The 14,577-nt window shown below is 40.7% G+C and overlaps 1 protein-coding gene across 1 annotated transcript in view; it reads left to right on the top strand.

Moving 5' to 3' along the window:
• The first annotated feature begins 12 nt into the window (after nucleotides 1-12).
• Nucleotides 13-14,577, top strand: part of TNRC6A (trinucleotide repeat containing 6A) — a 93,724-nt gene continuing 79,159 nt past the window's right edge. The window contains exon 1 of the mRNA XM_015563978.1: nucleotides 13-32. The gene's annotated coding sequence lies outside the window, so the exon portion shown is untranslated. The remainder of the gene's footprint in view (nucleotides 33-14,577) is intronic.

Below are 14,577 nucleotides of genomic sequence, written 5' to 3'. Positions count from 1 at the left end.
GCGACCAAAGACGTGGAGAGGAGTCTTAGCAGGTGAGGCGCGCGCCGGCCGCCGCAGGTTCCCTGTGTCATTTTCCCCGCTCGCAGGGCGCACACCGGGAGGGGGCCGCCGCGGGGCTGCGGGCGCCGCGTCATGGCGCGTGTGGGCCTTGATGGGGGGCCGGCGCGGAGCAAGCCCCGTAAACTTGGCGAAGGCGCCCTCCCCCCGGAGCCTGGAATGAGGGACTTGTGCGTTAATGACCGTGGCGAGCGGTGCAGGCATTGTGTGACTCACGGCGGAGGCCGCCCCGAGGGCGTGCTGTCAAACTGTTTTGGCTTCCCCGTTATTACTTTGTAACTCAAATTGTTGCCTTCATAGAAAGATACTGTGTGTTCGCCCCCCCGCCCCCCAGCACTGTAGTCAGGAGGGTTCTGTTGCACCGGGAACGGTTTTGCCCTTGAACTTCACTGAGCAGAAACTGCGTTTTGTTTTCTTTGGAAGCTACGGGTCGTGCCTCCGCTCTTTCATAGGCTGGTAAATTAATTTAAAATATGTCCCTGAGTCGTGGTTATCATTCTTACCGGGCTTGAGTGCTTTTGCACTGGTAGCTGAAATCATCACCACGGAGGGAGTGTGTTTTTTTGTTTTGTTTTGTTTTTGTTTCTTAAATGATGCCTTTATGGCATCAAGTTTATGGAATTGTTTACTTTTATTGAGCTGTAATTGCTTAAGCGTCAAAGCAGTCAGTGCCCCATGCTTAGCTCCTTTTCACTGTTCGGTCTTACCGACTTTTCCTTTCCTGTTCGCTGCTTTCCTTTGCATCATTTGGGACACTCAGGGAAACTTCTAGATTAGCCTAGTAAGTGAACAGCGTTGTTTCACTTGAACAGAATAAAATAACATTTCTCCTGCTCAGATCTTCGTGTAGTCTGTGCTTGATGATTGTCAGGTTTAGGTTTATGGTGACATTAACACACGATGCCAATGGCCTGGCTGTGTTTTGCCATAGAGAATCGTTTCAGATTGCTGGTCTTTGGCGTTTTTGAGATAATCTGTTAGAGTGATCATTCAAGACTCTGTTCAGTTGGTGAAGGGTGGGCGTCAGTGACTACCAATAAGAGATTTTCTGTTACTTAAAATAATTGTGGATCCATTTAAAGGAAATGAAGCCTGACATCACTGACTTAACTGTTCTTGGACATTTAAATAAGTTTTGTTGTCAAAAGCTATTAAGGAAATGTTAAAGATACAAAACAGGTGGAGTTTTTAAGGTGGAATTTCAGCAGCAGGAAGGAGCTTGGAGTTGGGGTCTATTTCTCCCTCCATTTTTGCTCTGTCAGGTAACCATCTGTATAATTCCTGTAGAGGTTTTCTGGGACTTAATTAAAAAGTGGTCTCTACCACAGATACAGTTTTCATATGTGATTACAGTCAGTTAGCTAGAACTTGGATTCTCTGTATCAGCTAAGTATCGAGTTTGAATCCTAACTCTACCACTAAAATATGACCTTGACTCTTGGCAGTTCACTTAGCCTCTCTGTGCCTCACGTACAAAACGACATGCTTGGGTCTGACAGTTGCTGCGGTCTGTAGGCCCGTGGGTTATAGAAAAAGGAGTCGAGTGTTGTCCCCTAGCCATGGAAAGCTGTACAGTCTACCAGGAGGACTACAGTAAGTCCATAAGTAAGTAATACAGGGTAGATAGATGATGGTAGGGGTCCAAACAGGACACCATCTCATTATGAATGAGCATCGTCAGTTGGTCAGAAGGGACGAAAAGGAAAATAGGAAGGTTATAGGATAGTGTGTCCTCAGGACCATGACGGGGGGCACATTTCCTAGAGGGGGAAAGTGTTCTGTGGAGGGAGAGATGTGAGTAGGTGGGCAAATGCTTCCTTTCACCTTTAGCTCTTGCTTCCTTTTTCCCAAATAAAGGGCATTTATCTATCTTTACCTATTTGTGCCCTCCCCAGGAAGACCAGGCACTAGTCAAACATTTCTTGAGCATCTTCTATGTTCCAAATGCAAGACTAGGCCCTAGGGAGGAGAGGAATGAAAGTAGCTAAATTTATTGAATGTTTACACCTGCCCGGTTCACTTTCCCAAGGACTTTAAATGGACTCATCTGATTCTTGGGACATTGTGTGAGGTAGGTGCTCTTATTATCCCTGTTTTATAGATGAAGACTTAGAGGCATAAAAAGGTTAAGTAACTTTCAGGGGGTCATGCTACTGGAAATTGGAGGAGCTGTCTGGCTTCAGACTGTACTGTCTCTGATTAGAGACATGCTTTTTCATCTTGAAATATTTGAATATCTTGGGGAGGCAGAAACCACAAATACATGCAATTCTTCTAGATCGAAGTTTCTCCACCTGGGCGCTGTTGATGTTTTGGATCAGATCATTTATTATTGTAATGTCTGCCCTATGCATTGTAGACTGTTTAGTATCTGCCAGTAACACTCTCCATGCAATTGTGACGATCAGAAATGTCTTCATGTACTGCCAGAACCCCCCTTGGGGGAGGGGGGCAAATTGTCCCAGTTGGAAACCACTGTTCTAGAGCTTTGCATTTTTTCTGAAGATAACCATGTTAATGTTAAATCTTTAAATGTTAAATTAATTTCCATTAATTTAAACATCTTTTAATACCATGGGAGTGTAGATCCCATTGTGTGGACCCCTGGCTTCTGGCATCTGAAATGTCAGATTCGTATTGCCAGAAATTCTCCTTTTCCTCTGCTAAGTTACAAGTTCTCAGGACCCTGTGCCAGAGAAACAAGTCAACAAAATTGGCTCAGGAGGTAATTTTAGTTTACCACCCTAGGTAAGCTATCTTTCTCCTCTGTTGGCCAGTAAAATTGTCTCTTTATGTTAGTATCATGGACACTGAAAAGAGGGAACTGTAACGGTTAGGTGTAATGTCAGTGTCATTGGAACTGAGCTTTAAATAATGGAATCGATTTTGAAAAGCAGAGAAAAGGGCAGTGTAAGAACAGCAGGGGTAAAGGCATTCAATCCAGAAAGTACAGGGAATTTTGAAATGGCAGTGAGTAGTTCAGTTGGCATAAAAATGTGGGGCAGATGGAGAGGTTCTTGAATATCAGATTGAGGATCTATTATATGTTTTTCGGCAAAGTAGCAAGATGATACAATGATAACTAGTGATCTAGGCAAAAGGTGATGCAGACCTGAATTGAAGTGGTTGATAGAAAAGGTGAGACAGAAAAAGTCACTGAGGAAGTGGAACCAGGGATGAGTTGTGAGAGGAGTCTAAGTGGCCCTTCATCCTGGGTGAATGGGAGTCACTCAGCCTCCGAACAGAATAGAGGTCAGAACAGAAATAGGAGTTTGGGGAAGGAAGATAATTTCTAGTTATAAAAAAGTCTAACTCAACTGATTTAATTAAAAAAAACATTTTGGAGGACAAAACCATGGAATTACTGAGTATTTAGAGCTGGACCGTGACATTAAGTAGAGACCAGTCAGCATTCTGATCATTTTACACAAGGGAAAGCTGTGGTTGAGACAGAGCCAATAACTTAGTCAAGATTCTGTTCCGTTAACAAGTGACAGGCCTTTTGACTCCCACTGTCCCTACACCTGTGCAGTGTTGTATTCTACATTACACAGTAGAGGAAAAGATAGCTTTGGTTTCTCCTTTCTAAAAACGTTAGAACAATTTTTCTCTATATTTTGTGCCTATTCCAGTAAGGAATTTACCACAATGTAGGTCATATTGTCTAAAGCACAAGTGACATCTTCAGGTTATGCTGTTTGTTCTTCTAAACCAACATTAAATACCATCATATAAGAGAAGTTGGTCACACTGTAGTACTGCATGATGTAGTATCTAAACCGAGACATTTGTATTGGAGGTGCTTTTGCCTGCCTGGGACAAATGCTGAATAAGAAAAGGTGAGGAAAAACAGGCATAAACCAGGGCATTTGGTGTCCCTTAGGGAGTGTGGACCCTGCTCCTGCAATTCATCAACCTCTGTCTGGAAAACAGTCATTTGATTTGGTTAAGTTTTTCTGCTGCTTTCTTGTGAAATGGTTTGTAGGCCAGCAAATTTATATTGATAGGTTTCTTTCTAGCTTACCCCAGCAGCTATATGGTAAGTCAGTTGATAGAATAAATGAATCACCAACTAAGCTTATCTTTAAATGTGTAACAACCTTCTGGAAATTTAAATATAAATGTCATGAAAAAATCCGAGTGCTGTTCTGTAATCTCTTGTGAATTTTGGCATCTGACGTCAGTCTGCAAGTATGAGTTAAAGTCTTTTACAGTTGTGTTTATAACAGCCTCAAAAGTCTCGCCCATGATTGCAAAGACTAAAGTAGGTATGTGCTGTATGCATTCTGCTCATACTGACTTATGATACATCTCTCACTCAAAATCGAAAAAATGTCCTCGCATTTGCAATTTAAAAAATTTAACCCTAAGCAAAGAACCAAGAATGGAACAATGAACACCTGTACTGTGCCTCTATCTAGATTTACCAAGTATAATTATTTGCCAAATTAGTTTTTCGTGCCATGTCACCACTAAACAACTTTTATGTCCCAGAAACAAGGGCATTCTAGGTAACAACAAAAAATTATCACCACGCACAAGGAAGTTAACTTTGTTACTGTCTATTAGGTTCCATATTCAGATGTTCCCCGTTGTTCCAACAACGTGTTTTTAAATATGTTAAATATGAATTTAAGCCTCAGTGCCTTAATCCGGGGCTGCATTTAGTTGCCTTGTCTGTAATTCCTTACATCAGGAGCAGTTCCTTGTCCTTTTCTTCCCCTTTCATGACTGACATTTTGGAATATCCAGACTAGTCCTGTTTGCAGGCTTCAGTTGGGATTTATCTGGTTGTTTCTGTGTGATTAGATTTAGTTAGACCTTTTTTGCAGGACTATCACATAGGTGACGTGTTGGTTCTCAATGTATCACCTGCCACCCTCCCATACACACCATTTTAAAGTAAATTAACAGTTTACCTAGTATGCACTATGTTTACCTTATACTAACTCAGTTTCTTTTATTTTACAATGTGCTAGACAATTCATTTACTAGTAAACTAGTAATTTAAATTGCTGAAATTACAATAATTACAGATCTTTAAATTGATCAGTTGTAATGATTGAGCCTTGTTGAAGGGTTATTCTGAAGGGAGCTCCCTTTTAGACATCAGAGTTGCCTGTTTTCAGCTTTCACTGGTGACAAACTTATAACCCTGGTAAGAGAACGAAACATAGGGCCTGGACTTGTGCTATGCATTCTTGAAAAAAATGCCCTATTGAAGTAGGGTGGCATTGTCCCACCAGAACAGGGCTTCTCGTCCTGAATTCCAGAGAGACCAGATGGCAAAGGGTCATGGAGATTTTAAGATTCAAAAGAGAGAAAGTAACATTCTACTAAGGCATAGTTTTTATTTTCAAAACAAACATAAAACTAATATAGTTTAAGTTTCTTACTAAGCTAGTCTTATTTTTAAGTGATTTACATACTCTGTGAGTTGGCTGTGAAGCAGAACCCTAGCATTTCTATGACTATAGTATGTTATATGACGATGACTCAGCTGATTTCTCAGCTCTAATGGAATGCTCAAAACAAATTGAAACCTGGTTTCGGAATTTGTACTTTGAACCTTTGAGATATTTTCTGCAAACAGTGATTGATTGGATTTTGTATAATAAACAAGGTTAAATCAAGACCCTTGTTTGCTGTTCTTACTAGTGGTTTTAAGTCAGCTAACATTTATTAAGCAGCTTGCTGCAGTGATACTGAATACATTTATAATTTTGACATCTGTGTTTTGTTGACTTTGGGCCCTTCTTTTATTCTTTTGAAATTCCCCCTAAAACACAAATAGTGCTGGTGGTGGTTAAATGTGGTGGTGATTTTAAATGTATTTTTAAGCGTTACTTCACTCTTTGATAATTGGCCATACAAAGGGTGTTGGAGAAGTAGGTTTACTTAATATTCTATGTGTGATTCCCTAGGTGTAATGTAAGGCATATAAGCGAGACTCTTAACATGTCAGATAGAAAGGGACATAAAGTGTGCCTTCTCCACTCTGCTGCAGGTTAGTCATCCTCAAGCCGCAGTTCTAAGCCTGCCGCTTACTATTTCTTAGAAAGCTTTGCTTGCTCTCCTAGTGACTCTGGAATTTAAGTCCAAACTCTAGTCTGTGCTCAGCTATCTGCTTAGCTTTATGCCCTGTACCTCTTGTTCTATCCTCAACTCCTTTTTCTCTGAATGTTCCCTTCAGTTTCTCTCTTTTTTTATAACAGCTTCATTGAGATAAAAATTAACCCTTTTAAATTATACAATTCAGTGATTTTTAGTATATTCAGAATTATGCAATTACCACAACTCCCTAATTTCAGAACATTTTAATCATCCCTCCTCCGACCCTGGCACAAAAAACCCTGTGCCCATTATCATTCACTGCCCATTCACCCCTTACCCCAACCCCTGGCAACTACAGATCTATACTCTGTGTCTGTGGATTTACTTACTGGGCATTTCATGTAAATGGAATCATACAATATGTGGCTTTCTGTGTCTTGCTTGTTTCACTTACCATGCTTTCAAAGTTCATCCGTATTGTAGTGTGTTGTCAGTACCTCATCTGTGCCCATTTTTAAGTTTGGTTATATTTTTATTGAATTGTAAGAATTTACCTATTCTAAATATAAATCCTTTATTAGAAGTGATTTATAACTATTTTTTTCCCATTATGTGGGTTGTCTTTTCACTTTTTCTTGATGTCCCTTGAAGCACAACAGTTGGTACATCCAGTTTACCATCTTAACCATTTTTTGAGTGCACATTTCAGTGGTATCGAGCACATTCACAATGTTGTGCAGCTATCACCACCATACATCTCCACAGTCTTTCATCTTGCAAAATTCTCCCCTCCCCTCAACCCTTGGCAACCACTATTCTACTTTCTGTCTCTATAAATTTGTTCCACATACTGCATATAAGTGGAATCACAATGTTTGTCCTTTTGTGACTGGCTTATTTCACTTAGCACAATATCCTCAAGGCTCATCCACATTGTAGCACATCAGACAGTTGATTTGTGTGTGTTGATCCTGTATCCTGCTATCCTGCATCTGTGCTGAACTCCTTTATTGTTCCAATAGAGTGTGTGTGTTCCTTAGAACTTTCTGTATATACTAGAGGCCCGGTGCATGAAATTCCTGCACCGGGGTGGGGGTGGGGGTGCGCGGAGGTGGGAGAGGCTCCCGCTACCGCCGCTGAGCTCACCAGCCATGAGCCTGGCTCGGGGCTTCTGGTTGAGCTGCGCTCCCCCTGTGGGAGTGCACTGACCACCAGGGGGCAGCTCCTGCATTGAGCGTCTGCCCCCCTGGTGGTCAGTGCACATCATAGCAGCTGGTCGTTCCGCTGTTCGGTTAATTTGCATATTAGCCTTTTATTATATAGGATGGACATGTCATTTATGAATAGAGATAGTTTTCTAATTTCCTTTCCGATCTTGGTGCCCTTTGTTTATTTTCCTTGCCTAATTTTCTGACTAGAAGCTACATATAGTACAGTGTTGAAGGAAGTTGCGAAAGCAGACATCTTTGTCTTATTTTTAATTTAGAGGAGAAGCACTTGGTCTTAAAAATAAGTCTGATGTGAGCTTTGGGTACATGCCCTTTGTTAAGAAAGTATCCCTCTAGCCCTGGCATGTTTTTGTTTTTGTATTTTTAGTTGAGAAATACTTGATGTCTAACTTAATATAAGTTTAAGATGTACAACGTGGTGATGTGATATATTTCAGTAGTCCAATATAATTGCCACCAAATCATTAGCTAACACCTCTAGCGTGTCACATAGTTTTTGTGTGGTGAGAACATTAAAAACCTAGTCTTTTTGCAACTTTGAAATATATACTATAGTATTGTCTGTAATCACTATTCTGTGCATTAGCTCTCCAGAACTTATTCCTCTTCTACTTGTAAGTTGTAAGTCAATTCCCTCACCTCCTGGTAACCACCTGTTTCTGTAAGTTCATTTTTTATATATTTCACATATAAGTGATATCATACAGTATTTGTTTTTCTCTGTCTGGCTTACTTAGCATAATGCTCTCAAGGTCCATCCATTTTACTGCAAATGGCAGAATTTCCTTTGTTCTCATGATAAAATAGTATTACATTGTGTGTGTATGTGTGTGTATCACATCTTCTTCATCCATTGACACACAGGTTATTTCCATATGTTGGCAGTCATGAATAATGCTGCAGTAAACATGGGAGTGCAGATACCTTTTTTGTTGTTGTTTTTTTTTAATTCTCACCCAAGGATATTTTCTCCCCACTGATTTTTAGAGAGAGAGGAAGGGAGGGAAAGGGAGAGGGAGAGGGAGAGAAACATCCTTGTGAGAGAGCCACATTAATTGGTGCCTCCTGCATGCCCCCTGGTTGGCTGGGGATGGAATCTGCAAACCTAGGTATGTGCCCTTCACTGGAAACCTGAGACCCTTTTGTGCAAGGGAGTAGGAGTTGGGTGTGGGGAAGTGGAGCTCTAACTATTGAGCCATACAGGCCAGGGCTGCAGATATCTTTTTGATATTCTGTTTTCATTTCCTTTGGATATATATCCAGTAGTAGGTTTACTGGGTCATTGGTAGTTGTCTCTAAAAATGTTTGAGGACTGTTCATACTGTTTTCCATAGTAGGTGAGCCAATTTACATTCCCACCAACAGTGCACAAGGGTTCCCTTTTTTCCCCCATGTCCTCTTGAACACCTCTGACCTTGTCTTCTTCTTGATGATAGCAGTTTTAAGAAGTGGCAGTTCCATTTTCTACTGTATGCTCTTCCTTCTTTGGTTGCAACCTTAGCCTGGTGTACTGTTTTGTATTTGGTGTCTTGTAGTTAACATTTAGTGTACACTGCCCTAGCCGATTTGGCTCAGTGGATAGAGTATCGGTCTGCGAACTGAAAGGTCCCAGGTTCAATTCTAGTCAAGGGCACATGCCCAGGTTGTGGGCTCGATCCCTAGTGGGGGACTTGCAGGAGGCAGCCGATCCATGATTCTCTCTCATCATGGATGTTTCTATCTCTCTTCCCCTCTTCCTTCCTTTCTGAAATCAATAAAAATATATTTTTTAAAAAAAAACGTTTAGTGTACGCTTATTATTTGCATCTGTTAAGCACTTGGTCTGCATTACCTAATTTAATCTTTACAACAACCCTTTGAGGGAGATACAGTTTGAGACCGCTCATAAATGAGGAGATGATGACTGTAGAGAAAATAAACAACTTACTAACACAGCAGGCTGTGGAGTTGCGAGTTAAGCCCATTTCTCTTTGTCCTTGGAGCCAGAGCTCTGACTGCATGCTATGCTAAAGGGAAATGCTTGTTTTTAAATAGTACATTGGACTTACACTGGTCCTTAAAGAAGTAGAATGTGGGTGGAAGAGTGAAGAGTGTATGTTCAGTGGTGGTGATGGGGCTAGAGAGTTAGTAAAAGCGAAGAAGCAGGAATTGGCATTTATTGGGAGTGCCCAATGGGGAGCACAATAGAAGTAGAACTGGTTTTTGTTCCCAGAGCTGCAATTAGTCTTATTTGGAAGAGTGAGATTAGCATCTGAAATAATTAGAAAATGAGCATTGTTTAATTAGAGGTCAAGGGTGAGGTTTGTATCGTTTGGAAAGTAACTAGTAATTAAGATAAACCTCAAAGAGGAATAGAATCTAGGAGGGTAATTTAGCAAACCAGATTTTGGGTCAGCCTTAACACTGCCTTGTACCATACAACTCACTTAGCCTTTCTGATTCTTAGTTTCTTTAAGTGTCAAATGGGAATAATATCAGTACTATGTTTCAGAGTTGTGGGTTCAAAATGGGTAATATCTCAGAGCATTTTGTACACTATAGAATGCTTCTGTTATTATGGGGGTAATTTCTAATCTCACCAACTGTCCTCAACCTGAGCTTTTTATTTTAAAATAGTCTCAGGCTTAGAGAAATTTTGTAAGAATAGAGCAAAGAATTCCTGAATATCTTTCACCTCTATTCCTCAACTGTTAACACTTAACCACATCTGCTTTTTCATTCTCTCATTAGAAAGATTTTTTTAAATTGATTTTTAGAGAGGGAAAGGGAGAAGGATAGAGACACAGAAAACATCGATCCATCGGTTCCCCCCTACATTGAGCCAAAACTGAGTAACATCCGCCAGGCTATTCTTGTACATTTTGCCCATTAAAATTAGTAAATAAAAGTGGTATAGCATTATAGCTTTAATTTGCCTTGATTAGAAAGAAAACCTAGCAAGTTAACTTAAAAAGTTGAATTAGGTTTATACTAACAAATGCAAGTTCGGTTCAATATCAGAAAAATCTATTGTTATAATCCTATATAATAAAAGCCTAATATGCTAAGTGTCCAGTTGTCCGTTCAACCAATCAAAGCGTAATATGCTAATGATATGCTAAGGACACTCAGTCGCTCGCTATGATGTGCACTGACCACCAAGGGGGCAGACAGTTGACTGGTTGATCAGTCTCTATGAGATGCACTGACCACCAGAGGGAAGATGCTCCGACTGGTAGTTTAGCTTGCTGCTGGGGTCCGGCCAATCTGAACTGAGCAAGATGGGCCAGACACACCCTGGAGCTCTCCCACACTCCTCCCCTGTCTGGCCAACCTCCTGCATCCCTCCCCGACCCCAGTCGTACACTGGTGGGGTTCCTCGGCCTGGCCTGCACCCTCTCACAGTCCGGGACCCCTCTGGGGATGTTGGAGAGCTGGTTTCGGCCCGATCCCGCAGGCCACGCTGAGGGACCCCACTGGTGCACGAATTCGTGCACCGGGTCTCTAGTTAATTATATCAGCAGTCAAAAGTCAAAAACCATATGACCACTATGATTAATAGTGAGATCTCCCTTCCGTTGGTTCCCAATCCACCTCTTTGCCTCTGCTCCCTCTGCCACAATCACTATGAATACATATCCTTTTTACACGAATGGTAGCGTACTGTGTACTTTGTCATGTGCCTTGCAATTTTCCTGATGAGTTTTTTTTAGAAGAACATTTTTGCTCATTTCTTTTTTCTTTTTTTTAAAATATATTTTATTGATTTTTTACAGAGAGGAAGGGAGAGAGATAGAGAGCCAGAAACATCGATGAGAGAGAAACATCGATCAGCTGCCTCCTGCACATCTCCTACTGGGGATGTGCCCGCAACCCAGGTACATGCCCTTGACCGGAATCAAACCTGGGACCCCTCAGTCCGCAGGCCGACGCTCTATCCACGGAGCCAAACCGGTTTCGGCTTTTTTTTAAAAACAAACAAACATTTTTGCTCATTTCTGATAGCGTTCTAGATACCTTCTATTTCTCTCGTTTAAAAATGAACTATTGAATTCCTCAAATGTGGGACCTCACAGCTTAGCCTATTCACTATTTGTGGTCTAGTTGTTTTTCCCACACCATTCCCCCACAAACATTCACAAAATAAAAGTACTGGAATTGCTGTGTTTAAGACTACCAGTGCCTGCTCCCTCTTGTCAAAACCAGTGGCTGTTCAGTCTTTGTCTTTGATTTCTTTGCTGTTCTTGCCCCTGATCACACCCCTCCATGCCTCTTGGAACTTGAATACTTTGTGTTTCCTCAGTACATTCCATTGTGTGTTCTTGTAAAGGTGGAAGGAAATAAGAAAAGGATTGTGGAGGTGCAGTCTGGGGAAGATCATTTAATGCATCTAAAGGAAATGGACTTACTCTCTGTGGCTCCTGAAAAGAGTGAATACTTTGGGAGGGGAAAGGAAGGCTATGGCATTTTTTTATATTTAATTTTTTATTGTTGACACTATTGCAGATGTCCCTGATCCCACCCCCCCCTTTGCCAAACTATCCCCCCTACACTCACCACACTGTCATCTTTGTCCATGGGGTATGCAAATACTTGAGCTAAACCATTCACCTTCCTTTATCTAGTCCGCAGCCCCCCTTCCCTCTGACATTTGTCAGTCTGTTCCATGTATCCATGCTGGTTCTATCTTGTTCGTCAGTTTATTTTGTTCATTAGATTCCACATATTAATGGGATCATATGGGATTTTTCTTTCTCTGACTGGCTTATTTAGCTTAGCACAATACTCTCCAGGTCCCTCCATGCTGTCAAAAGGTAAGAAGAGCAGTTTCTTCTCTTTTACAACCATGTAGTGTTCCATTGTGTAAGTGTATCATAGCTTTTTTTGTTGTTGTTGATCTTCCCTTGAGGATATTTTTCCATTTCGAGGGATGGAGGGAGGAAAGGAAACTGGTAGCCTCCTGCATGCACTCTGACCAGGGATGGAGAGTGAACCCACAACCCAAGTACGTGCCCTTGACCAGGAATCAAACCCTCGACCCTTAAATTTGTGGACTCACGCTTCAGACACTGGGCAGTACTGGCCAGGGCTACCACAGCTTTTTTATCCATTCATCTGATGGGCACGTGGGCTGTTTCCAGATCATGGATATTGTAAATAATGCTGCTATGAACATAGAGGTGCATATGTTCTTTCGGATTGGTGTTTGAGGATCCTTAGGATATATACCCAAGAGTGGGATCACTGGTTCAAAAGACAGTTCCATTTTTAACTCCATTCCATTTTCCACAGTGGCTACACCAGTCTGCATTCCCACCAGCAGTGCACTAGTGTTCCCTTTTCTCCACATCCTCACTAGCACTTGTTGACTTATTGATAGTAGCCATTCTGACATGTATGAGGTGATACCTCATTGTAGTTTTAATTTGCATCTCTCTGATGATTAGTGACGTTGAGCATGTTTCGTATGTCTATTGACCTCTTGTGTGTCCTCTTTGGAAAAGTGTCTATTCAGGTCCTTTGCCCATTTTTTAATTGGATCATTTGTCTTTCTTGTGTTGATTTGTATTAGTTTCTCTTATATTCTAGAGATTATTTATCAGATGAATCAGTGAGGAATATGTTCTCCTATACAGTGGGTTTCCTTTTCAGTTTGTTTGTTTCTTTTGCGGTGCAGAAGCTTTTTATTTTGATGTAGTCCCATGGTCAGCGAACTGCGGCTCGCGAACCACATGCGGCTCTTTGGCCCCTTGAGCGTGGCTCTTCCTAAGCCTTAGGAGTACCCTAATTAAGTTAATAACAGTATACCTACCTATATGGTTTAAGTTTAAAAAATTTGGCTCTCAAAAGAAATTTCAATCATTGTACTGTTGATATTTGGCTCTGTTGATTAATGAGTTTGCCGACCACTGATGTAGTCTCATTTGTTTATTTTTTCCTTAGTCCCTTGCCCTTGGAGACATATTGGCAAAAGTATTATTCCTGAGAGATGTCTGAGATTTTACTGCTTATGTTTTCTTTTAGGGTTTCTATGGTTTTGTGACTTACATTTAAGTCTTTTATCCATTTTGAGTTTATTCTTGTGTATGGTGTAAGTTGGTGGTCTAGTTTCTTTCTTCTTTTTTTTTTTTTTTTTGCATGTACCTGTCCAATTTTCCTAGCACCGTTTATTGCATAGACTGTTTTTACTCCATTATATGCTCTTGCCTCCTTTGTCAAATATTAATTGACCATAAAGGTGTGGGTTGATTTCTGGGCTTTCTGTTTTGTTCCATAGATCTATATGCCTGTTCTTGTGCCAGTACTAGGCTGTTTTTATTACAGTGGCCTTGTTAGTATATTTTGAAATCCGGTATTGTGATTCCCTCTAACTTTTTTCTTTCTCAAAATTGCTGAGACTATTTGGGGTCTTTTTTTGTTCCATATAAATTTTTGGGATATTTGCTCTAGATCAGAGAAGCATGCCATTGTTATTTTAATAGGAATTGTGTTGAATCTGTAGATTGCTTTGGGTAGTATGGACATTTTAATGATGCTAATTTTACCAGTCTATTAACATGGTATAATCTTCAACTTGTTTATATCGTCCTATGTTTCTTTTTCAGTGTCTTATATTTTTCCAAGTATAGGCCTTTTACCTCCTTGGTTAAGTTTATTCCTCGGTACCTTATTATTATTACATTTTAATACAATAGTAAATGTTTTCTTAGTTTCTTTTTCTGCAAGTTTGTTATTGGTGTATAAAAATGCCATCCATTTCTAGATACTAATTTTGTATCCTGCTACTTTGCTGAATTCATTTATTATATGTGTTAGTTTTTTGGTGGAGTCTTTAGGGTTTTCTATGTACAATATCATGTCATCTGCGAATAATAACATTTTTACTTTCTCCTTTCCAATTGGGATGCCTTTTATTCCTTCTTTTTTCTGATCGCTGTGACTAGGACTTCCAGTATTATCCTACCTAATAAAAGAGTAATATGCAAATTAACCATCACTCCGTCACAAAGATGGCGACGGCCATGGAGCTGGAGCAAGCAGGAGGTTTGGGTTGCCCGGGCGATGGAGAAAGCCAATCTTCCTGCCTGCCCTGGCTGGCACTGGGCTCCGCTCAAGGCTACAAAGTTTCAATTATAGAAGATAAATAAGTTCCAGATACCTGCTTTCAGGCGGTCGTGGCCTCCTACAAAGTTTCGATTATAGAAGATAAATAAATCCCAGGGGGGAAAAAAGAAAAAAGGAGAGGCGGGAGGGTGAG

Source organism: Myotis davidii, unplaced genomic scaffold (genome assembly GCF_000327345.1).
Source record: "Myotis davidii unplaced genomic scaffold, ASM32734v1 scaffold150, whole genome shotgun sequence".
In the NCBI taxonomy this organism is placed as follows: Eukaryota; Metazoa; Chordata; class Mammalia; order Chiroptera; family Vespertilionidae; genus Myotis; species Myotis davidii.
This window is presented reverse-complemented; position numbering and strand designations above follow the sequence as displayed.